At 38.8% G+C, this 24,930-nt stretch overlaps 1 pseudogene across 1 annotated transcript; it reads left to right on the forward strand.

The window, feature by feature from the left end:
* Positions 1 to 16,545: 16,545 nt before the first annotated feature.
* LOC149067841 (mitochondrial glutathione transporter SLC25A40 pseudogene) lies at positions 16,546 to 20,324 on the forward strand (annotated as a pseudogene). The gene has a single exon (XR_016195287.1). The product of XR_016195287.1 is annotated as a mitochondrial glutathione transporter SLC25A40 pseudogene (transcript).
* Positions 20,325 to 24,930: the final 4,606 nt, after the last annotated feature.

The following is a 24,930-nucleotide window of genomic DNA, read 5'->3' on the forward strand; positions in this document are numbered from 1 at the left end:
GGCCGCTAAATTTTTGGGGCCGCAAAATTAAATAAAAATGTTTTGATTACATTTTCACTTCAAATTCTTAACAAAGCAATAGCTTAAAATTCAGTCCAAGACAGAGAAAGAGAATCTCTAAGATTGAGGGCCTGGGTGGATAATCAGTTTCTAGCCCTGGGAGCCCTAAACCTTCAAGTGCCCGGGAGCTCACTCGCAATTTTTTCACCGGGAAGCGGACACTTTCGTCCAAATTTATTGCCGAATGGCATTTTTTATGACCACAGAGTAGTCTTACAGTCATTCTCGGGCACTTGGTGCACCTGACGGGCGCAAGAGTACCCATGGACCCCTGGGGTATTGAAAAAGACCCTGTTCAGAGAAGGCCGCAATTTTTTTTTTTTGCACCGGGCCGCAAAATACTTAAGCCCGTCCCTGCATGCAGTAGTTGGTGCGTGGTAAGTAATTGGTAAATTTGATAAATATGGAAAAAAAATTCCAAATGAGACCCAAAACTTATAAAAATCTCGGAACCAGGAAAGCTTTCAAAGAAGAAAACTCCCTTGTTTCTAATTCTAGCAAAGTTGGTTTTTGTTTTGAATTTTAACGAGATATCATAGCTGCCAACTTTTGAAAATGAAAATTCTGGAGATTTTTGCGCAAACCCGTATTTTATGCTAAAACCACTCCCTAATAAATACAATAGGGATTTTTCCAAATAAAATAGGGATTTTTCAAACATAAAAGTTAAAGCATAGGGAATAAAATCCCTGCTGAAGTCAAATTAAAATAGGGATTTTACACACATGGAAGTTAAACCCTTGGGAATAAAATTCCTACGCAAAAAACAAGTGAAATTGGAGGCCAAAACTTCAATGATGTAAAAATAAATATTGTGTTCAATCAGAAACGCTGTGAACAAACATTCTGAGCGAATGACCCCAAAATCATCGGAAGATGAAGGAAAACACCGTCAATTTTTTGAAGAACACTGACTTTTTGTGACACTTGCTTAATGTGTTTTTTTTTCACTTCACGACTGATGATGGCAGTCTTTCCATGACCGATGTTTATGTCCGTAACACAACTTGTACAAAAAGGGAAAGTCAGCCCTCTTCTGGAACATTTGATGAAAGGAAATTCATCGGAATAAATATCTTTAAAATTGATTAAATATATTTTTGCTCATCAGTATTCATGCTTTGTTATCGCACGTACGTAACTTCAACAAAAGAATTTTTGACCATATGAGCGTCACTATAATCTTCAATTATTATCCAGGACTATTGGCTGCTAAGCCATTCCCCTGCACGATAAGACAAACAACTTTCTTGTTACCATCAGAGGGTTTGTAAAACTTCCTTAAAAAGGGAATTTCCCCATTTACGACGTGTGACGTCATTTTGAAAGGGGAAAAAAAAGAGGCTTCATGCCCCACAAGAAATTCCTTAGGGATTGTTTTCATAAGCGGGGATTTTTTTAATGAAGTAGGGAATTTTTAGGGATTTTTGTGATTTTTGTAAAAATTCGGGAGATTTAAGAACTTTTCGGGAGGTCGAGCGATGAAGCTAAAATTCGGGAGATTCCCGAAAAATTCGGTAGACTTGGCAGCTCTGAGATATGTACGTATTTTTAAAAAATCAGCGGATTCAAAGAACAGAATTAACCCTTTCGGTGCTTCAGATGTAATACTACGTTGGGGATAAAATACTGACTCAAAATTTTTCTTTTCCCTTTTTTTCTGCTTGAGGGAATTTCGTTGAGAGAGGGTTTAGAACTGATTCGTGTGTTATCAAATTCGAACAATGTCCCTGATTAACGATCACCCCCCCCCCCCCCCGTGTCACGGACGAATTTTTTTGGTCCCGCCGGTGTCCGCAAAAGAGAGGTTTTCCTGTGAATTAATTCGAATGAAATACTTCATTAACAATTTTTGTTTGATGATAAATAACAATAAAGCCATCATTTTTTTACGGTTCAATACATCCGTCGTGTGTTGCAACGACGTTATAAATACGTCTGAGTGATAATTTTAACTAGGGCTTATTTTCGGGGTAGGGCTTATATTAGGTGAATCCTGAAAAATTATGGTAGGGCTTATTTTCGGGGAAACACATTTGAGATTCTTTTTTAAATTTCTGCAAATTAATGACATAGAGAAAATTTAAAACCTATTTTTTGTAACCTATGCATTTACATGCAACACTTTTTTCTTTATTTCCTTCTTCATGTTAATGTTATTTAAATGGGGGAGGGGCGAGAGGAATTGCGGAAAAGATATATTTTTTTTTTTTGAAACCGAGCATAACTCAGGTCTATCGCCATAGGCAATTTACCTAGTGACTTGTGCCGGAAGTATGTGTACCTAATAGTCTGAGTGCGTATCTAGTGTTGTGTATGATTTTTCAGTGCTGCCATCTATATCTTAGAAGTGAAGTGAGTGATGTGTAGTGACTGAATATTTGTACTGTTTGTAGGACTGTTGCTCTCGGAAAAGATATTCTATGTATGTAGTTTGAAATTAAATTTTTTTGTCACTCTTTTCACAAATTTGTTTCTTGGGCCCCTTTTGCAAGATTTTCATCCGTGGCCCCCTGGAATATCCTAAGGTCCCCCGGGTGAGAACCACTGCTATACAGGACGCATGGCAAACAGGGGGTAAATGTCCCCAAATTGCACTGCTGCGGAAATGAGGTTGTGCGTATCGCAATGGCCAAACCATGTTCATGAGCGACGTACTTGGGAGATCATTACTTCAGATATGTAGTTCTCGCACTACTATGCGAAATTTTTTGTGCTTTCAAGATTTTGGATTGCTGACCTGTATTTGACTTTTTCCTGTTTCTACTTCCAATGCCATGATGAACAATTTTTTTCTCTCCTGAAATGTACATGTATTTTGCTGTGCTTTGTAGAAGTTCAAAATGTGATCCGCGCTTCAGTTCCGCATCACTTTAGTGGCACTTTCCAAAATCATTCGAGTGGCACATTCTGAGATCACTTGAGTGACACGTGGCATATTTACAGATCACATGAGTGACCTGGACAAAGTTCCAGAACACTTAAAATACAATTAAAAGAAATATTACTCAAATTCCGTCCCGGAATATTATCAAATTTGGAATCCGATTTCACAGAGATGTTGGTATTACTCAAAATCCCCCCCCCCCCCCCCACCAAACTGCATTTATTTAAGGTATCCGACTACGTTGAAAACGTCATTTTGGAAGAAAATACGGATTTTCATTTTTTTATTTTTTATAAAAGCCCAATTTGTTGTAATTCCAAAACGCGCCTTGTTTTGTCTATATGATGCTTAGAATCAAAGTTACGTTCACTTTAGTGTTGCGTTTTTACATACAAGTAATACGCGAATAAAGACTTGAAACGTGTTTTACGAAGAATGCTATTTTTGACATTTTACTTGACTTTGTGACATGATTTGTAGAAATTGATGCATTGCATCCTTACGAAATTTTAATGTGATATTTTGCTATATACTGTTGAGGTTATTAACCAAAATCTAAGATCTATCACGTATATTGTTTGAATTACAGTGTTTTATAGACAGAATGAAGGATGAAATTTCAAAAAATTCCCACGTACTTAAATATATTTTAGTGTAACTTATGAACATATATCATGCAATCCTTTAAATTTTGGTTCATAACCTACAACATTACTAGCTGAATGCACTGCGAAAATCACAAAGCATTTCATTAATAAAAGTTTTTGCAATCGTGCTTCGAATATCACATGAATTTTGCCTAAAATTTGACATAAAAACGACTTTTCCATAGAAAATATAATAGATAGACCAAAATTTGTCACTGTTTTCACCATTTCGAGACACACTCTATCAAAAAATGCATTTAAAGTTCACTCCAGAACCATTTTAAAGAAAAGTGACAAGAAAGGTAGTCGGATACCTCAATGTAGCCTTCATTTCCCCACCAGTCTGTAATTTTTTGGAATTTCAGCAATGATCGGTGACTTTGCAAAGTTATGACGTAATCACCTATTTTGTGACAGTTGGCATTGGAAATTTTGTGCCGTATTTCCGGCAAAATTATAATGGGAAATGGCATGCGTATTTCTTATCACTTATAACTTTCACCGTTCGCTTATCGCGTTTCACCAGAAAGAGTCATTTTCACTACAGGGAATAGCCTTAGATGCTGAAAATCTTGGATAATAAAGTCAAGGCAAGTCAATACCACAAATAGGGCCGGACTGTCCATGGAGGAAAGAAAAGCTGTCACACTGCAACTTGTGTGTCTCAACGTTAAAGTTTATTTATTTATTTATATACACTTTTTTTAAATATAATGAATCACAGATGGCGCTGTATTAAGACAATATCAGCATAACCATGTCTCTACTGTAGCTTGTTTCGATAGTTTTACATATATATTTATTTATTAATTATATATATATATATATTAATATTATATATAATTATATAGATATATGTTACGGTAAAACGCCGAAAAACGCTTGTAAACAAATACATTTCGGACTTGCACCACGCACTTTGGTAAATGCTGAAATTTAGCAACTTTCATAAATTTTGAATTCTCGTCATTTATTGATCATCACCATCCTGATGCTAATTGAAATCATAATCGATTAACTAATTAGTCATTCAAATTCGTAAAAATTAGTAAAATTGTGAGTTTTCTGATTTTTTTATAAATTTTTAAATCTTAATATTCATTAATCACAGTGATCCTGATGCTAATTAAAATCATAATTAACTAATTACTCATTCAAACTCGTGAAAATTAGTGATGCGATTTATCCAACTTTCATAAATTCGAAAGATTGTCATTTATTAATCACATCGTTAATGATGCTAATTACGATCCTAATTAGTTAGCTAATTAGTCATTCAAATTCGTTAAAATTAGTAAAATTGCGATTTTTTCTAATTTTCATAAATTTGAGAGATTGTCGTTTATCAATCACAACGATCCCGATGCTAATTAAAATCATAATTAGTTAATTAGTCATTGAAATTCGTGAAAATTAGTAAAATTGTGAATTTTCTGATATTTATAAACTTGCCATCCTGATGCTAATTGAAATCATAATCGATTAACTAATTAGTCATTCATATTCGGGAAAATTATTAGAATTGCGAATTTAGTAGCATGTGTATCATGGGCCATATGTGAGATGAATATTCCTCTTTGATAGTCGTAATTATCGTATTATGGTTTATGAGTTGGGAAGAGATAGTTTTAATACTTGATTTCAAAATGAAGAATAAAAGTTGATTAAGATTTCGTAGAAAAACAAGGGACATCTTCCAAAAAGTCACACGATGGCCAAAATGACGTGAAAATACGGGATGTTCCGAGAAATGCAAGACGTATGGTCATCCTTAATATAACAGCATAGTAGCATTAATTGAAAAATAATTTTCAAAGTGCAATAAATTTCTCGAAGGCCACTTTTGTGACAACCGTGGAAATGTTATTGAAAATATAAATCAGCGTTTTTTTTTATCTTTTCAGGGGAAGTGAAATGTTTGAAACAATTCGACGGACCACCAATTCACGGCATATCATCAGTAGGGTGACCACATGTCCCGTATTTTACGGGACATTCTCGTGCTTTCACGTAAATTTGACTGTCCCGACTTCATTAATGCAATTTTAATGTCTATTACAACGAAGCTAAAATTCTGAAGTTTCAACAATTCTGAAATCCCCCCCCCCCTGTAATTTCTGAATTTTTATTGATGTTGGAATTATTTCTTTCAATTATTTTTGATTCATCGAGTACAAAATTTTTATCGGTTTCAGGATTTTTTTTTCCTTTAATTAGTTTAAAATTACCTCCAGTGCTGAATTTTCGCCAGGTTTTGTGTTAATTTATTGAATTGTGTATTCAGCATTTTTTGCATGGATATTTCGCAGCATTCTTGTATATTTTGAAATAATGGATGCCGATTCTTTCCCCCCACGGAATATATAAAATCGGGCAAATATTTTTCGTGTCTGAAACTGTTGAGACGCACCGGGCCGCTTAGGTAAGGGCGGGAGTGTCGTCAAAGAGAATGGGCCCACCCAGGCACAGCTCAGGGTCTAATAGAAGAGGAGTCTCACAAAAATTAGATCTGGTTGAAACTTTCGACAATTTGTTTAATACGGCCTCAGAAAAATCACTTGGCCTGGGGGCCCCATCAAAGATCCTAGTGCAGGCAGCGTTGGAGGATGTGTGGGGCATCTTATACACTTATATATATGTCAGGAGTTCTCTCAAACTTTTCCCACCCGCAGCTCCTCTTTCTCTAATCAACGCTTATCCGCGGCTCCCCACAGAGCAGTTTAACAAAGAGTCTCTTCGAAAAATCTTTGCAGGGTGCCACGGCACAAAGTTCGAGAACCCCTGCTTTATGTATTTGTATCACTTTCCGCTTTCGAGATGCAAGCTTCCCCAATATTCTAAAACACTATACTCAAATGTTCCGCGACTTTACTCTGTGGTGATGGTTGTCAATTTAAATTATCGGAGAACTTGAAACGCAACTAAATCATCAACAATCCAATCCAAAAAACTGTAAAATACATACGATATAATTATTCGATTTCAAAAAAAGGAATTGGCAATAGCATGGTTTTAAAGAACTGATGATCAAAACCACATCATTGATTGATGATTAAACCCATTTTCCACCACTTTCTCGGTTTTATAATAGAACTAGCTGATACCCGGTGACGTTGCCCGCCCCGTAAAAAATTTATATACGTATAGCTTATTAATTATTTCTTAATCAAAAAAATTTCTGCATCAAGTAAGAAAAAATTACTTTTATTTTTAAATATTTTAATTGAAATCTTCAGGCAATCGCTTGTGAATACGCAATATTTTTTCTTTTCCCATCTGGTGTGTAGATTTACAAATTTTTTGGGATTACCAACACGCGAACAGGCGACGAAAAGGTGTCCGTGTGTAAAACAGGGCTCAAGTAGGTTGATACCTGCCATTACTAACAACTGGCCTTGCGCTTTGTTGATTGTCATGGCAAAAGCTAAACGAATCGGCAACTGTAATCGCTTGAAAGTGAATGGCATTTCTTCGGTGATAATTGGGGTACGTGGAATGAAGACTTCTTTTTCTTTGTCACATTCAGTTAGAATCGTTGCTTCAATGATGCAATTGTGCAATTTCTTCACGCAGAGTCAGGTGCCATCACAGAGTCTCGGTGTCTCCAAATTTCTTAAAAGCATTATAGGTGCTCCGACTTTGAGGGTCAAGTTGTATGGTGGCACAACCGGAATATCCAAAGAGTTCACAAATTCTGCAGGATATAGAACTAAATGTCTGTGCCGTGTCTGTGACAGTGTCAACCGATTTGTGAGATGTGGAGTCTCCCGGAATAATTTTTAGGACTTTTTCGTTGATCTTGTTCACACAGTCATTTTTCGGTGCCAGAATCGCTCTCTCACAAAGCCACTCATGGTTTCGGTGATTTTGTTGAATGTTTGGGAAGACTTTGTCTGCAAGTTCTTGAACTGAGTTTAACAACTGGCAAAATCCATTTGGGAACGTAATCGGTCCAGTGCTTGGGTCTACTGGTTGGTCAACTGATGTGAAAATGATAGCAGTGCTGAGTCATTTTGCAGTTGAACTCGCATGTTGGTGGATAATGATAATTTTTTTACTTCGTGCCAGAGTGTTGATGATTTGAGGCAAGCACTGAGTTCATCAGTTGGCGTTGAACATTTTTATTCCCAGTTTTGTCAGCGACGTCATACGTCCAGCTTGTGCAGCGAATATTATTCAAACGATTTTAAGCATTTTTTAAATTGAAACTATACCTATACGATGGGCGGTTGATAAGATAAAGGCCGCATTATCACTTACAGGACACCCTGTATACATGCAAGCAGAAATACCCGGCGCTCTTCCCGGGTTTTCTTCAATTACTGGGAGGATTGGAAAAGTGACAAACCGTTACAAAGGAATAAACTGTTATAATAACAGAATTAAAGGTGTGACAAACCATTGTAAAGGCATATATTCACGTCTGAAACGCATTGTTGGAAACCACGGTAACCAAAGTAAACGTTCCGAAAGTGATTGTTGAGGCCCCAAAACCATTGTTGCCCGACAGTTTTTGCCCATTTGGGGCACTTGCCCTGCTCGGACGAAATTTTAAAGTAGCCTATCGTTCAAGTCGGGTCCCATTTGGTATATATGCAAAATTTGGCGACGATCGATCTAAAATTGTAGATTTGTATAGAGAACATACATACATACATACTTTCACATTTATATACAAGACTAGCTGATACCCGGCGACGTTGCCCGCCCCGTAAAAAATTTATATATGTATAGCTTATTAATTATTTCTTAATCAAAAAAATTTCTGCATCAAGTAAGAAAAAATTACTTTTATTTTTAAATATTTTAATTAAAAACTTCAGGCAATCGCTTGTGGATAATACACGATATGTTTTGTTTTTCTATCTGGTGTGTAGATGTACAAATTTTTGGGATTACCAACACGCGACGAAAAGCTGTCCGTGAGAAATTCAATGCTCAAGTAGGTTGATACCTGCCACTGCTAACGACTGGCCTCGCGCTTTGTTGATTGTCATGGCAAAAGTTAAACGAATCGGGAACTGTAATCGCTTGAAAGTGAATGGCATTTCTTCGGTGATAATTGGGATACATGGAATGAAGACGTCTTCTCCTTTGCCACATCCAGTTAGAATCGTTGCTTCGATGATGTAATTGTGCAAGTTCTTCACGCAGAGTCTGGTGCCATTGCAGAGTCTCGGTGTCTCCAAATTTCTTAAAAGCGTTATAGGTGCTCCAACTTTGAGGGTCAAATTGTGTGGTGGCACACCCGGAATATCCAAAGAGTTCACAAATTCTGCAGGATACAGAACTGTCTGCGCTGAGTCTGTGACAGTGTCAACCGAATTGTAAGATGTGGAGTCCCGGAATAATTTTTAGGATTTTTTCGATGATCTTGTTCACACTGTCATTTTTCGATGCCGGAACGCCACTCACAAAGCCAGTCATGGTTTCGGTGATTTTGTTGAATGTTTGGGAAGACTTTGTCTGCAAGTTCTTGAACTGAATTTAACAACTGGCAAAATCCATTTGGGAACGCGTAATCAGTCCAGTGTTTGGGTATACGGGAATTCTTCCATTGCCAAGTTTGATCGACTGATGTGAAAATGATCGCAGAGTGAGTCATTCTGCAGTTGAACTCGCATGTTGGTGGATAATGATAATTTTTTAACTTCGTGGCAGAGTGTTGATGATTTGAGGCAAGCATTGAATTCATCAGTTGGCGTTGAACATTTTTATTCCCAGTTTTGTCAGCGTAGTTGTTGTTCTCTGTTGTTAGTGACGTCATACGTCCAGCTCGTGCAGCGAATATTATTCAAACGCCCTTTACGCATTTTTTAAATTGAAACTATACCTATACGATGGGCGGTTGATGAGATAAAGGCCGCATTAGCACTTTTCCTGTATATAGGCTAGCAGAAATACCCGGCGCTTCCCGGGTTTTCTGAAATTAAATTGGAAAAGTGACAAACCGTTATAAAGGAATAAACTGTTACAATAACAGAATTAAAAGTGTGACAAACCATTGTAAAGGCATATATACACGTCTGAAACGCATTGTTGGAAACCACGGTAACCAAAGTAAACGTTCCGAAAGTGATTGTTGAGGCCCCAAAACCATTGTTGCCTGACAGTTTTTCGCCCATTTCGGGCATTTGCTCAGCTCTGAAGAACTTTTAAAGTAGCCTACGGTTCAATCCCGGACCTGTTTGGTATATATGCAAAATCTGGGGACGAACGGTCTAAAACTGTAGATTTGTATAAAGAGCATACATACATACATACATACATACTTTCACATTTATATATATAGATTTCACAGTTTTATGTGAATATTATGAGGGGAGCACAGGCAGTGCCGTCTTAAGACATGGGCCTACCCGGGTGCGGCCTGGGGGCCTCAGGAGAAAGAGCCTCACAAAAATGAGATATGGTTAAAATTTTCGAAAATTTGTTTGGTAAGGCCACAGAAAAATTACTTGGTCCGGGTGCCCACGATGCTTTTAAGACGGCTCTGGGCACAAGGCATCTGTCCCAGAGACATTTTAAATTAACAGAAATTGAAAAATATAGCACACATAAAGGTATTTTTTTCTTTCAATATTTTAATTTATTGAAAAAAATAATTTTAATTTTTGGTTGTCTTGGGCAGGACTGTCCCGTCTTTAGAGCGTCATGGGCCCCCGGGCCAAGTAATTTTTATGAGATTCCACCTGGCAAATTCTCGAAAATTTTAACTGGGTCTCATTTTTGTGAGGCCAGCATTCTTTTGAGGTGCCCGGGTGGGCCCATGCGTTAAGGCGGCACTGGTCTTGGGGCAGACATGGTACCCCCTATACCCCCTTCTGGATAGTTTTGTTACATTTTACTGTGGTAAAAATCTTACCCCTACTGCAAAAGTAGGTTGAATGACGAGTCATCGTTGAAATCAAATAGATTCGAAACAAAAAAAACGGGACGCTCTACTTCAAAAAAGGACGTATGGTCAGCGAAAATATGTGTAAATATCGTGGCCTGTACAAAGAAATAACTGACATACTTTGAGCAACACCAATCATTTTTGACTTCCGGCGTCCCTGACTGTGGCATGTTTCTTCATATAGCAGATTCCCAATCCATAGGGATTGGGAATCTACTATGTATAACATATATACTAGCAACAGATGATTTCATGATGAAATCATCTGTTGCTAGTGACAACGATTTAAATGTTTCTGCTAGTAGTGGTAATTTGGAAGGTATGTAGTATATCCTTAATCACCACTAACATCAATTAACTCCATGTCACGTAAGAATAGCACATGAAATAACATGCAATTTATTGATTGAAAGGGAAATTTTTCTATCAGAAAGATGTGAAAAGCATTTATGGGTAACACTATGAGGTCACGTATATGTTTTATTACTGATGCATTCTCAAATACTTTCCATAAAAAAAAAATGACTTGTGATGAATTTGAAACAAAAAGGGAAAAATGCCAAGTGAAAGGTAATAGAAAACTTCAAAACTTTCTAAATATTCGAAGAGGTCACCAACGATAAAGAATAAGGAAACGCCATGAATTTCTAATTTTTTTTGAAAATTTTCAAATTTTGAGTGAGGAACTCTGTTTTAGAGTAAGAAAAATCGTGACACCCACCCCCTGCTTGAATCATAGCTTTGTCTTTATCATCGTTGGTTTCTTTTTCAATTATGCCTATCAGGCAAATAATTATTACTTGTTCATACTTTCCACAAAGGGGTTTTTTTTTGTTTTAATATGGTGCAGGTATAATTCGAAACAGCCTGCTATAACATAAAAATGATAAAAGCATAATCGTTAAATGCGAACATGTCTTCATGTAACATTAATGTGATTTGCAAAGGAAGCATCAACTTCCAAATTTATTCATTAACTTTTTTTTTGTATCTCAAAATGAATATTTTGAAGTGTTAAATTATAATACAGTGCAACCTCGATAATTCGCCTTTTATTATTTATATGGTTGCCACAATATTCGATTCATTGGGGAAAATATTTCAACTTGACACATGAGTACCATATCACACTTAAGTAGGGTGACCATACGTCACGTATTTCCCGGGACAGTCCCGGTTTTTTCTGTTTTTTTAGCCGTCTCGACTTTTTGGCAAAAGTGTCCCGGTTTTTCCCGTATTTTACACGAAGCCTACTTGAATTTTTATTCTTTGTTGAAGTCAAAGATTGAAATTATTTTTCAACTCATAAATTATATTATGAAAATTACAACTATATATGAGAATATTAATCTCCCACATTTGCCTTGGTGAACGGTTTTTTTTTTTCGTGGAATACATTTTGATCCACTGCAATTTGCAGTAATGCCTCATTTCCCGCCATTGTGATTTTCGCATAATTTCAGCAATATTTGGCAACTTTGTTTGATTTTGGCGTCGTGCTTGGCGATAATTGGCGATGTCCCGTATTTTCCCGTATTTGGAATCCCAATGTCCCGTATTTCTCTCGAGGAAATATGGTCAGCCTACACTTAAGTCGACTATGATTCAAACTGCATTACCATAACTCGTACTCAGAAATCGCCCATGCGTTGATCAGTTCACAAAATTTTGCGACATTACTCTCGTGTGAGGAAAATTGTATTTTTCATTGTTTCTGCTCTTCGTTGATAAATATACGTCAAATTCTCTCTACTCCTTTCAGTAAGGTTACTTCCCGTTATTTCTCTGTTTGGAACCTTAAAACTCAACCCGTTTAATATGACAGCCACAGGTGTGAATGATTTTTGAAATTTTTGAGTGTGAGAGACGACACGAGAAAGCTAAATTGATGTGTTTTAAATCAGCGGAGGAAATTCATCTGTTTTTGGTCCATTGCAATATGCTCATTCACAAATAACATCTTCCAACAATCAAAATATATGCCCCCTTTTTCCACCTAAAATTTGAGATTATTCCCAATACGAAAACTTTTCGTAGGAAATTGCAGATAAGAACATTTGTTTTTATGAATCTGTGAATGATATCTAGAATTGTGCGTGTGTTCAACAATATACATACATAAAAAAAATTTAAAAACTGTTTAAAGGAAAATGAAATAAACTTCGCTAACTTGACATCTTATTCAAAATAATTATTTTTCGATAGTCTTTGGGGTTCCATAGTATGTTACTTGGTACACGCCACAGATGATCACAAAAAATATATTTATTTTTGACTGTACTGTTTCCTCAAAACCACCAACTTACATTAAAATCAAATTTGCGTATTTTTGAAATCAATATATCTGAAATTACTGAAAATCATTGAAATCATTTATCAAATGTGTATTTTTGAATTTATTTCATGTGTGGACAGATTTGTTTTCCCTACATCAATGAGAAAGGATTTTATATTCATGTAAAATAAAGTTGTCAACATTTTTCGAATAATGTGAATAAACTTTTCCAATTTGACATTATTATGGTGTCTTTTATTGCTATCAAATAATATTTAGAAGTAAAAAAGATACAAGGCTTTTTTTTTCTCATTTATCTGTTCAAAAATCAGAAGTTTTCAAGATATTCCTTCAAAGGTTGAATTTTAGGAACACTCGATTTTTTTAAAAAAAAAGTCTCATACTTATAGAAATATCTGTACAGAATGATTGGTTTTTTTTTTCGTTTCAAATAGAAAAAAAAATTAAGGAATTAAGATGACTCTCTACAATGTGTGTGTGAAGGTCTATGAAATCATTGTTTAATTGAAAAAAAATGTGAATAGTGCAGTGCATAACTGATGCAGACCTGCCAACTCTCCCAATTTAGGCGGGAGACTCCGGATTTTTCATCCTTCCTCCCGCTCTCCGGATTTTGGAAGAAAATTAGATTTTACGCGAGCTTTCACGTTGCCGTGGCGTAAATGAGTACCGTCGTCGTTAGGGAAAACACCCATAGAGAACAGCCGTGGTCATTTCCATCGAGCCACCTTAAAAAAGTCTCTGTGACAGCATTTAAGCAACTGGCAAAGACGCGACTTCGTTTCCGTAGCGTTTATCGGCAATCATTTATCAGGAGCATGACCTTGGTTGCCGAAATTCCTGTATAATCGTTATTGTATTCCATTAGCAGCCGTGCGGTAAACACGTTTCTTCGTCGGCAGCTTTGTAATTTGAGTTTTTTTTTTAATTGTTTCTTCCGATTAAACATCTTCAGAAAGAAAATATGAAACTTTAAGCTATATACAGCTAAATATAAAGCTTTTAAGAATTCATATACCCAAGGTTATCAATCACTGATAGCATCCACGAAAGGAAACAATCATACTTTATGAACAGTATGTAGATGTGATTTCTCTATTCTGCATGGAAAGACTGACATGAATTATATTATTCTCAGGGGCAATGCAGAACCTGCCTTGCGGGGGGGGGGGGGAGTACCCCCCTCGGGAGAATCTCCGGATTTCAAAAGTTGGCACGTCTGCTGATGGGAAAGGGCAAACGAATTTTTTTTAAATGAGTTTAATGTGTTTATTGTTGAAAAATATCGATGTCTTTTAAGAAAATTTCCTGACTGTTACGTGATTCAATTTCTTCAGGGAGAAAAAAACCTCAAGAAATATCGTCGCCGTATCTGATCAAATCGTTAGGCTTAAGGAGGTGGAGGTTTAGCACTAATTCCAGTGACGTCACAACGCTACGCAAAGGCCGGTTGTATAGGAGGTCGTGGCTGGTCGCGTCACCTCCTGTTATTCTTTCCTCCATGCATGGCATTATTATTTGATGGATTGTGACATAATTTATATGAGAAATTACGAAGAAATTGCAATTTTTTTAGTAATTTTTTCCTGCAGTTCCGAAATTATTTTTTTTTTAAATTGCTGGAATTATTTATTTCATTAATTGTAGAATTAATAGTCTATTATTGCTTTTAACAACTAAATGTTAATGGAAGGGGATCGATGGGGAATGGAGGTAGGAGAAAAAGTAATTGAAGAATTGCTATTGATTGATTTTGAAAGTATTTCTTATATTACTGAGTATAGCCCGGAAGCCAGGCAAGTGCTTGGTAATGATGGTCCTGGAATTGGCGTAATCCCGAGGTTCCGTTGAAAATCTGTTTTGGGCTTGGGGTCAATATAACTTGTATAATAATGTAATCTGATAATGTGCCGAAAATCTGGCATGATTGTCCGGCGTTATCAGACCGGTTCCTTATCTACTTCTTTCACAGCGTTGTCTACATTCTCTATCTGGTTATCTCGTACCCATTCGTTATCTTGCTTTCCTCGCGCTCACCGCCATTTTTCGTGAGTACCGTGATTTCGCTTGCCCCTCGTGTTTCGTTAAATCCAGTTCACATACGGTTTCGGAATGGCTGGTTCAGTGGATTTTAAGTTTTTGGTGAAATTGGAGTGCCAAGGCGAACGAGCTGTTGTGGATTGGTGCACGCGGGTTGGCGTTCTCGCCAACTCGTATGAGTGTCCGAAATGCAACAGTCAGATGAAACTAGTGGAGCGCCACGATTCGTCCGACAAGTGCGAATGGCGTTGCCGATCCAAAGTTCCCGGCAATGTCCACGACGTAAAGAGGTCTGTGAGAAAGGGGTCCTGGTTCGAGTCGAGCAGGCTCAGCGCCAGCATCATCCTCCAACTTACGTATTTGTGGGTGCACAAGAGCTCCAACGATTTCATTATGTTCATCAGTTGGACGTGGCCTCCCACACTGTCGTTGACTGGAAGATGATGTGTGAAGATGCCGAGAGGTGTGTGAGGTCATTCTCATGAATAATAATGAGCAGATTGGGGGTTTCGAGGCCACGGTGGAAGTCGACGAGAGCAAATTTGGGAAAAGGAAATACCACCGTGGCAGTCGTGTTGAAGGGAAATGGGTTTTCGGCGGCATCGACAGAGCGACCGGAAAGTGTTTTCTGCAGGTGGTCGCTGATCGCAGCAGCGCCACGCTATTGTGAATAATACAGGAGAACATTCTCCCAGGCACAACAATAATCTCGGACTGTCGGGCCGGCTACTCCGGACTTAGGCAGTCGAGCCTCTACGGGCATCTGACTGTCAATCACAGCATGAACTTCAAAGACCCGGTCACTGGTACCCACACCAACACCATAGAGGGCATGTGAAGTGCTGTGAAGAGAGGCTTGAACAGCCACAAGTAAGTGAGGAGTTCGACAGCTCCCTTGGGGAATATATATTTGGAGGAAGCGGGTGACGGCAATGGGGCATAACAAGAAGGCTTTATTTTCCGCATCTCTAGAGGACGTTGTCAGGGTTTATCCTCCGGCATCGCGAGATGCCTAATGGTTTTTTTAGAACTAGAGAAGAAAGCCACTCCAAGACCCAAGAAGACAGCCACTCCAAGAAGCCATTGCAAGACCCAAGTTGACAGCCACTTTAACCGTCCCTTACCCAAATAAATGAGTGCAGAATCATTTAGGGCAAAAATACGGGACAATTTTTTGTCCCGTATTTGCTAAATATATATCCCGCATTTTTATCGAGAAAATATGGTCCAATATGGAATGTTCCATGTTTTTTTGAGAAAATATGGTCTTAACTGAATAGGATGACCATACGTCCCGTATTTCCCGGGAAAGTCCCGGTTTTTTTACTCGAAGCCTACCTGAATTTTTATTCATTATTGAAGTCAAAGAATGAAATAACTTTCCCACTCATAAATTATATTATGATGATTACAATTATGAAAGAGAATATGAATCTCTCACATTTTTCTTGGTGAACGTTTTATTTCGTGGAATTCATTTAAATCCACTGCAATTTGCAGTAATGCTTTATTTCCCGCAATTTTGATTTTTAAGTAATTTCTCCAATATTTAGCAACTTTATTTACTTTTGGCGATGTCCCGTATTTGGAGCCCTAATTTCCCGTATTTCTTTCGAGGAAATATGGTTAGCCTAGTCTTCACTGAATCTGAAATCAAGATGAAACGCACCAGTATTATTGGATCGTAGCTTCATGCAACGGTCAAAGCCGTAATGACAAAAGAAAATAAACAAAGCACGCAGACGAGATTGTTGTTCGATCCGCCCTGCCGTTTAATTAATCGACGACGCAGACTTGAGACAGTCTGACGATCTTGCACATTTGCAGCACTCCGGCCATCACAGTTTTTCTTTTATCTGGCCAAGATGGCCGAACCGAAAGACGAGGACGATTCCTCGAAGAACTCCATCACCCCCTCTCAGCAAATGATCTCTTCCTGCGTCGGGGCCGTGCTGACGTCGGTGTTCACGACCCCCTTCGACGTGGTCAAGGTGCGACTCCAGTCGCAACAGAAGAAGCTGATGAACAACAGGTGCTTCTTGTACTGCAACGGCTTCGTCGAGGAGCTGTGCTGCGCCCTCCACGGGAGTACCAGCTGCGCTCCGCCACCGTCGACCCTGTACACGCCGTCTGCGGAGAAGTACCTCTCCGGCACCGTCGACGCTTTCGTCAAGATCGTCAGAGCCGAGGGGCCGACGTCGCTGTGGTCCGGCCTCCCGCCGGCGCTGGTGATGTCGGTGCCGGCGACTGTCGTGTACTTCACGATGTACGACCAGCTACGGAACAAGCTGACGGACATCTCCGGCGCTGTCGAGCCCCCACTGTGGGTGCCGATCGTCGCCGGCTGCTCGGCGCGCACCCTCGCGGTCACGCTCATCAGCCCGTTGGAACTCGTCCGCACCAAGATGCAGTCGAAGAGACTCAGGTACGTCGAGATGCACGAGGCCATCAAGAGCTTGGTCCGCAGCCAGGGTGTGATGTCGGTCTACCGAGGTCTGGGACCGACGTTTCTTCGGGACGTGCCCTTCTCTGTGATATACTGGGCCAATTACGAGTTGCTCAAGAGCACTTTCCACCAGGAGACGCCGGCTTTCTGGTTCAGTTTTGCAGCAGGTGCCGCTGCCGGTACCATAGCCGCAGTCGGTACGATGCCTTTTGATCTGGTGAAGACGCTGCGTCAGATTGAGTTGGGTGAAATCGAAGCGCTGGAGGGACGATCCGGGCTGTCTTCTTACGCGACGTTGAAGACTATGTACCAGAGAAACGGTTTTAGAGCTCTTTTCACCGGTATCGTGCCACGGGTCATGAGAGTAGCGCCAGCCTGCGCTATTATGATCAGCACTTACGAATATGGCAAGAAGTTCTTCCGCAGCTACAACGCTTCCATTGCTCAAAGCGCCTTATAAAAGCGCTTTGTTGAACTTGACCATGGTCCCAAGAGGGACCGTAAATTTACCCCGATATGAAATTATTAGAGTGTTAATGATATTACATTATTGTGTATGTGCCTAGTTCATTCATAAAAATTTATTTAGGCATACAATTCTTCACGCTTGTTCGTAAATATTAACCCTCTGACTGCTCAATTTTTGGACTGAAATTGCTTCAAAAATTGCCTAATTTTTTTTCACTCAAAAAGTGAAGTTTGAGCGATAATACCACGTGCCTTCAAATGCCACAATTTAGTGGACAACTAACGACATCTGTTGGCCAAAAACATAAATGAAACGTCTAATACTGTATATAATTTATTTCAGTGGTTAAACGGGGAAAAAACGGGATGCGCTCCTCAATAAAGGAAGAAAAACACATGCCCGCGGGATGAGCAGATTTTGCTGCATTTGAGTTGCCCGTGGAAATCGCGGGATGAGCAGCCAGAGGGTTAATACCGTGTCCCTAGCACTATTAGATCGCTTGACAGGGCAAGAAGAAAATCTATAGGAACCAGCCAAAGCATATTTCTTTTGCCCGATCTAGTAATTGCACGTAGAAAATTTTAGGCGCCGATATCGATTTTTTAGTTGCTGTGGTGACTTGGATTTGTCAGTCTCTGTCTTAGGGGTATCTGATTGGTTCTTCTAGTGGCCGATCAGTAGATGGCGCTTCATATGTTTTGATATCCCCCTAGATTCATGTCCAATAAATTTGATGCACAAGAAGACAAGATGAATGCTGCTGCGTATTCAAGTGGGCTGGCAAAAGTAAGGTGGTTGCGATCTCCTTGGCTCATCAGATATGATCTAGACTGGAGTTGTAGCACGTGTGTGTAGAGGCTACTAAAAGCGATACTACTAGAGGCAGATTTATTTTTGCTTTACCGCCCATCTCTTGTTTGACCGCCAATTTCTAAAATTTTCTGTCCCCTCTATCAAACTTGTGCCCCGGGCCATATTTCCCGTTCTGTAAATATGCCAGTACGGATCGTAATGCCCCAATATATATATACAGTCAATGCTCGTTTTTATGAACCCATACGGACATGAAAAAATAGTTTGTAAAATTGAAACTTTGTGAATGAGGAAAGACTGTTGTTCGGGACCAGAAGATTAGTTCGTAAAATTAAGCATCATATGTAGATACCATTTTCAAACCTATCCCATGTCTTCTGGATATCTATAGAGCAAGGGGTTCTCAACCCTTTTCCCCTAATTGATGCTTTTCCGTGACTTCCCAGAGCAGTTTTGACAAAGAATCTCCTCGGAAAAACCTTCGTTGGTACACAGTTTGAAAACCCCTTCTATGTAGAGCATTTCCTGGGGGTTTGGTGTCAGAACCAGTGAAATTTTTTCATTGGCGCTGCAATAAAAATATCTATGTTTGGGAAACATTACTTTTCCTTTAATTGGATACCGTTGAACATTCTCGTAACCATCCCAGCACAAATGAACGAAATCCCCTAAATCTTGCGGATTTTTTTTCCAATCGGGAATCGTCAAATGCTTCACGCAAGATTTAATGCAATAGCATTCTCAAGTTTTTCCTGTCATTTTTGTCCAAAATGAAAATATAGCGGCGCTCACTTATACCACTTCCTTATTTATCAGCAACTTCTGCAGGCAGGAAAAAATTTTAACATGCACATTAGGATTGCTTAATGTATGTGCACTAAACCATGAGCCACTAAACCTCCCTAGCACTGAAGCTAGGGAGGCATGAAAAATTATGGTTCGGATACCTTGTGAACAAACCTTGTATACTGCTGCATATATTAATTCAGTGTACAGCAGAAGTGAGATGTAATCCATATGCTCGCTACTGCCAAAGTTATACAAATACAATGCCACAACAGGCAAAATGCCCAACGAGGTGACTGAGAGAGAGAGTTGATATATAATGTTTCATTAGAACTAACGGCAATTGAAATTAGCTGAAGTGGTAACGTGCGGGATCAGCACTGCAAGGATCGCTGGGTTCAAATCTAACCAGGACCGTCTTTAGAGCACCATTTGTTTCCAGGCCAAGTGATTCTTCTGAGGCCCTACTAGGCGAATTTACATGCGTACTCCTCGAAAATTTTAACTTCACAGAATGAAGGTGTGGTGTACTTAGTCTTTGAAAGATCTTCGCAATCTCTGTGACATCACTTCAAATTACGCCAGCCACCATACAACGAAAGAATGCACAGCTTCGTATACGTATAATCCTTAGCCTTTAAAGAAAAAAAAAGCTTTCCACAGTTCGATTTATTAGAAAAGCAGTATTTTGAAAAGTTAATCTCGCCTGCATGTGTCTTCCACACATAACAACACCGAGCTATTCCAGTGCGGACGGATTTCAATTTATCCAATACTTATTTTTTTCAAAATTGATTGTTCGTGAAGTTCCTAATGTTAAACGTTTGAACCCCCGCTGAATGTTTTGTACTTTCAGTTTGAGAATGTGCATTGACCCTGTGAAATATTTCATCGAATTAGTGTCTCGCTATTCTTATATACGTGATTCTAATGGAAATGAAGCATGTCGTGTGTTCTTAACTATTTTTACATAAAATGTTTTTCTGAAACTCTTTCTTCGCCATTTATATTTATGATCCAAATCCATGTTATTATGCATAATGATCAACCACTTTGGTAAGTTAGATAAATGTTGCTTGTGTGATTCATCATTTTTTACCGGTGATAATGCATAATATCCATGCATTGTTTTTGAATTTGATAATTGCTGAAAAAATTATCACTTTCACCGAGGATTATGCATTATTACCAAATATGACAGTTGTACGGTAGAGTCTCGATAATCCGAGGTGAATGGGATCACCTCAGATTAATGAAAAGTGACGGAAATTTACTGATTGTGTGTGTACGTGCAGGATTTTTGAGGGGGGGGTACTTACACCACCAAATGGCGACTTATCCGAGGATGATGTCACTTTCCGCTATCCATCCATACAAAGGTTTTTAACTGCTGGCTGATGCAAAGGTGAATGCAGGAGAGAAAGAAAATTCAACTGCCCTTGCTGGGAATCAAACCAACGTCCTCTCACTTGCCGGGTAAGCACCTGTTCAGTGCACACGAGTTCTAAGGAGAGATTGAGATGTTCGTTGCTGTTGTAGTCTAGGGTGCTCGCCCTGCAAGTGAGAACGTTGGATCGATTCCTTTCTTTTCTGAATCCAATCATTTGCATCATCCAGCTGTTAAAAAACTGTGAATCAACTAAAAGCTTGTGAATGGCATAGGCATCATCATCATAATTACCAAATATAATCAGTCTGTCGAGGGATCTTGCATTAACAAGTGGAGGGGACATCTCTACATACATGTCGCCATATGGTGGCCTAATATCATTCATGAGCTATTAGTTGATTGCTGCCTCTGTTCATGTATGTAGCCATTTAATGTATCTGTTACTGTCACAGCCTGAAGTTCGTCACTTCGCGAAGGGACCAGCCTAGTTGACACCCAGCCAATATCCAAAATTTTGGGTTTTGCCGGCCCTGTATCAATTCCTATGATTAGTGATAATTATGACCATTTATAATTAGCCATAGCTAACCATAAGGGTTATGGTTAGCTGTCGCAATCCTAATGATCAAAGGAATCTGAATATTGATATCTTAGTGATATATATAGGGGATCAACATATGGCGGCCACGTGAAAGCCCAAATTTTGGGCTTTGGCCAGGTAAACTTGGCTGGCCCCTTCGCGAAGTGACCAACTTTGGCAGTAACATATGCAGTAAAACCTCTTACAGCCATATTTTGTTGGAGCCGAAAGCGTCCCATATACATTACATTACAAGAAGCCTCTGAACAACGTCCACTTTGGACATGGAGTCAGGGAAAAAATATATGCACATCACGATGAGAAAAAAAAAACCTTTTTAAGGGAGTTTTCCCGCTCCCCAGACTTTATGGGGGGGGGGGGAGGAGAAAGATTATGAATGCTTTCTTTCTTGAGTACAAATGCTAGATGAGATATTGAAAGCAGAGGAAAGGAGATAATATAGGGCAGTGGTTTTCAATCCTGCGGCCCGGTTTCATTCATTTTTGTGAGTCGAAGGGCCGGTCAACACACATAGCCAACAGAAAATGAATGAGGAAAAATGAAACGGCTAATCACTCGTGGCCTGGTATGAATGATATCAGGGCCTGGCGGTTGAGGAAACACTGATATAGGGGACAACAGAAGAGACCCGTTACCAGCACTCTAATCACTAGAGGGGATATGCAAGTTATCCGATTATATACTAGAAACCCTTTGTTTATTTGGCACTCCCTACTCCAAAAGATGGTTTCGTTCAAAAAAAAAAAAAATTGTGCTCGCAAATACGAATGGAAATGTCCAGGATGAAATTCTTTGAGAGTGGGGATGTATCGATCTTTTTTTGCTAACAAGAATGTATGTCAGCGCGTATTATGTCTTCAGCTATCGGATTGGATTTTGGAACGCCTTGGAAAGGTCTTGTTGAAGGTACACTGTTGTGGTCTATATATCAGTTTTTCTCGCTTGTTGTGTTCTACCTGAGCACTGCAAGTCTGAATTTCAGGATGTCATAATAGTACCGTAGATAGATTAATCAGTTATTATAATATTATCAAAATATAATCATGTATTTTTATTAGGGCTGGGAATCGATTAAAAATTTTTAATAACTGATTAATCAAATTTTAATCGAATGTTTTTAGTGAATATACAGGGCGATTCAGAAAAGATGGTAAAAACTTGAAAAGGTGATATTACACACCAACACAAACAATTGTCATCGAAGAATGCATGGTCTAACACGAAACGCAAATCGAAACGGCTGTTCCAAAAACGTTAAAATGGCATTCCTATTGAAATTTATCAGCTGAAAAAAAACACACCATGCATATGCAAATGTAACCTGGAAGAAGAAGAAACCGTATGCACATCTGCGGCATCATGACCGGGAAGCAAGAAAAAGAATCCTGCACAGCTGCCGATGCAAGCGTGCAAATGTTTTCTCGAATTGGGGAAACGCTCACCATACATTCGTGCTGCCTCTGTGGTACTTCCGTTTGCAGCTCCATAAATGAACTGCACGTCTGCTTTTTCAGTATTACTAAAGCGCACCATTATCCCGTACGTTACAACTGTTAGAATGATTGCACGCTGGAATAACTTCACAGGGCTGGTCATGGCCCCCACAAGGGTGGGGTTGACAGGGCCCGATATAGTTACCATCATTTTTTTTTGTTTTTTCATGCTATAAACTCACTATAGAAGGGCCCGTGAAAAGTCTGACTTGTGGGCCATGAGGCTGGCGTGCTCACCTTTTATTCACTGTGACGCAGATTTGCATACAGTTTCTTCTTCCCCTCAAACCTAATTTTGTAAAAATGAACTAAGCGGCACATTTACAGATTGCCTAGGTGACCCATGGCACAATTCCAGAGCATTTAGGCGGCCTGTGGCACATTTTCGGATCACACAAGTAGGCCTGTGGCACATTCACAGATCACTTAAGTGACACACGACACAGTTCCAGAACACTTAAGCGATCCGTGGCAAATTTAAAAATCCCTTGAATGACAGTTGGCACAGTTTTAGAGCACTTAAGTACCCCCAGAGTGCAGCTCTACATCATTCAAGTTACCCCTGGCACATTCCCAGATTACTTAAGTGATTCGCGACATACTAAGTCATATTTTTGCTCTCCCAAGAGTGATTCGTTAACGAGGTTTGACTGTATATACAGGGTGATTATAAAAAAACTATCCCGACATATGGGCCCTTAACTATCATACCATTCACAGAAACTGAATGAAATTTTGGCATAAGGTATTTTGATGTATGCGCTCAAGAATGATATAGAAAACAACGGTGTCACTCTAACAGTTACGGTTACAGTGAGAAAATTTCGAAAATATCAAATGGCAACACCAAGTTTTTTGTATTGGAATGCGATCTCCATACTGAAAAACACTAAATAGCGTTGGAATGGCACCTGTAGCACGAAAATCCCCGGAGCTTGGCAAGGAAAAAGGACTGCCGTGCACCAGAGCATTAATGTTCGTTTCATTCGTCACACCGTTTCTTCGGCTGAGATCCCAGCCTGATTAGTCCTCCACAAGGTCATGTAGAAAATTTGTAAAACACAATAAAATGCTTTATTTTATGCTGCTTCTCTGTCCTTATTGGTTGTCCTCACTTTTAGCCTATCTACCGCCGGTGATTTTCATGCTACAGTTGCCGTTTGAACGCTATTTACGGTTTTTCACAATGGAGATCGCATTCCAATACAAAAAACTTGGTGTTGCCATTTGATATTTTCGAAATTTTCTCACTGTAACCGTAACTGTTAGAGGGACACTGTTGTTTTCCATATCATTCTTGAGCGCATACATCAAAATACCTTATGCCAAAATTTCATTCAGTTTCTGTGAATGGTATGATAGTTAGGGGCCCATATGTCGGGATAGTTTTTTTATAATCACCCTGTATATATATTAATCTAAGACATCCTTTTTTTTTTCTAAGAGCCATTTCTAAGCACTGAATGAACCTGTGTTTTCCTAGGAAGCTGTCAAAGCAGATGGTGGCATGAAGAGTTATGAAATGTCAAACAAAAACTGGGCTTGACAGGTGAATGATCAGAGAAAAAAAGATTCCTCGACTTTGATAACCAATAATATATAGTGTTTTGATTGTGGATACATACAGTCCCTGCCAATAGGTAATTTACATTGCCCAGTAACACCATATGCAAAACAAATAGCATTATTTCATTTATTTTAATGTTACTTTTGAATATATGTTGTGTTGTCTGCGCCATCAGGGTAGAGATGCAAAATTTTCGAGGATAATCTTTCGAATAATCTCATCGAGGAGAATATTCGAGAATATTTTCTGGTAGGGCTATTATAAATAACTTAAGAATATTCTCCTGTTATTTATAATATGGTTACATATAATATCCTTGAGAATATTCTCTGAAAGGACTACTTTCATAAATTACTGGGAGAATATTCTTATAGAAAATAATGAGAATTATTCTGTAGTTATTAATAATAGTCCTTCCAGAGAGAATATTCTTGAATATTCTCCTCGATGAGAATATTCTTCAGTTACCGAAATCTTTCCAGAGAGTATTATCAAGAATATACGCAATAACATGTATTATAATAAATAACTTGAGAA

This window comes from Pholcus phalangioides, unplaced genomic scaffold, assembly GCF_987345545.1.
Source record: "Pholcus phalangioides strain wild (caught in Gottingen) unplaced genomic scaffold, Ppha-v1.0 ptg000028l_1, whole genome shotgun sequence".
Classification (NCBI taxonomy): Eukaryota; Metazoa; Arthropoda; class Arachnida; order Araneae; family Pholcidae; genus Pholcus; species Pholcus phalangioides.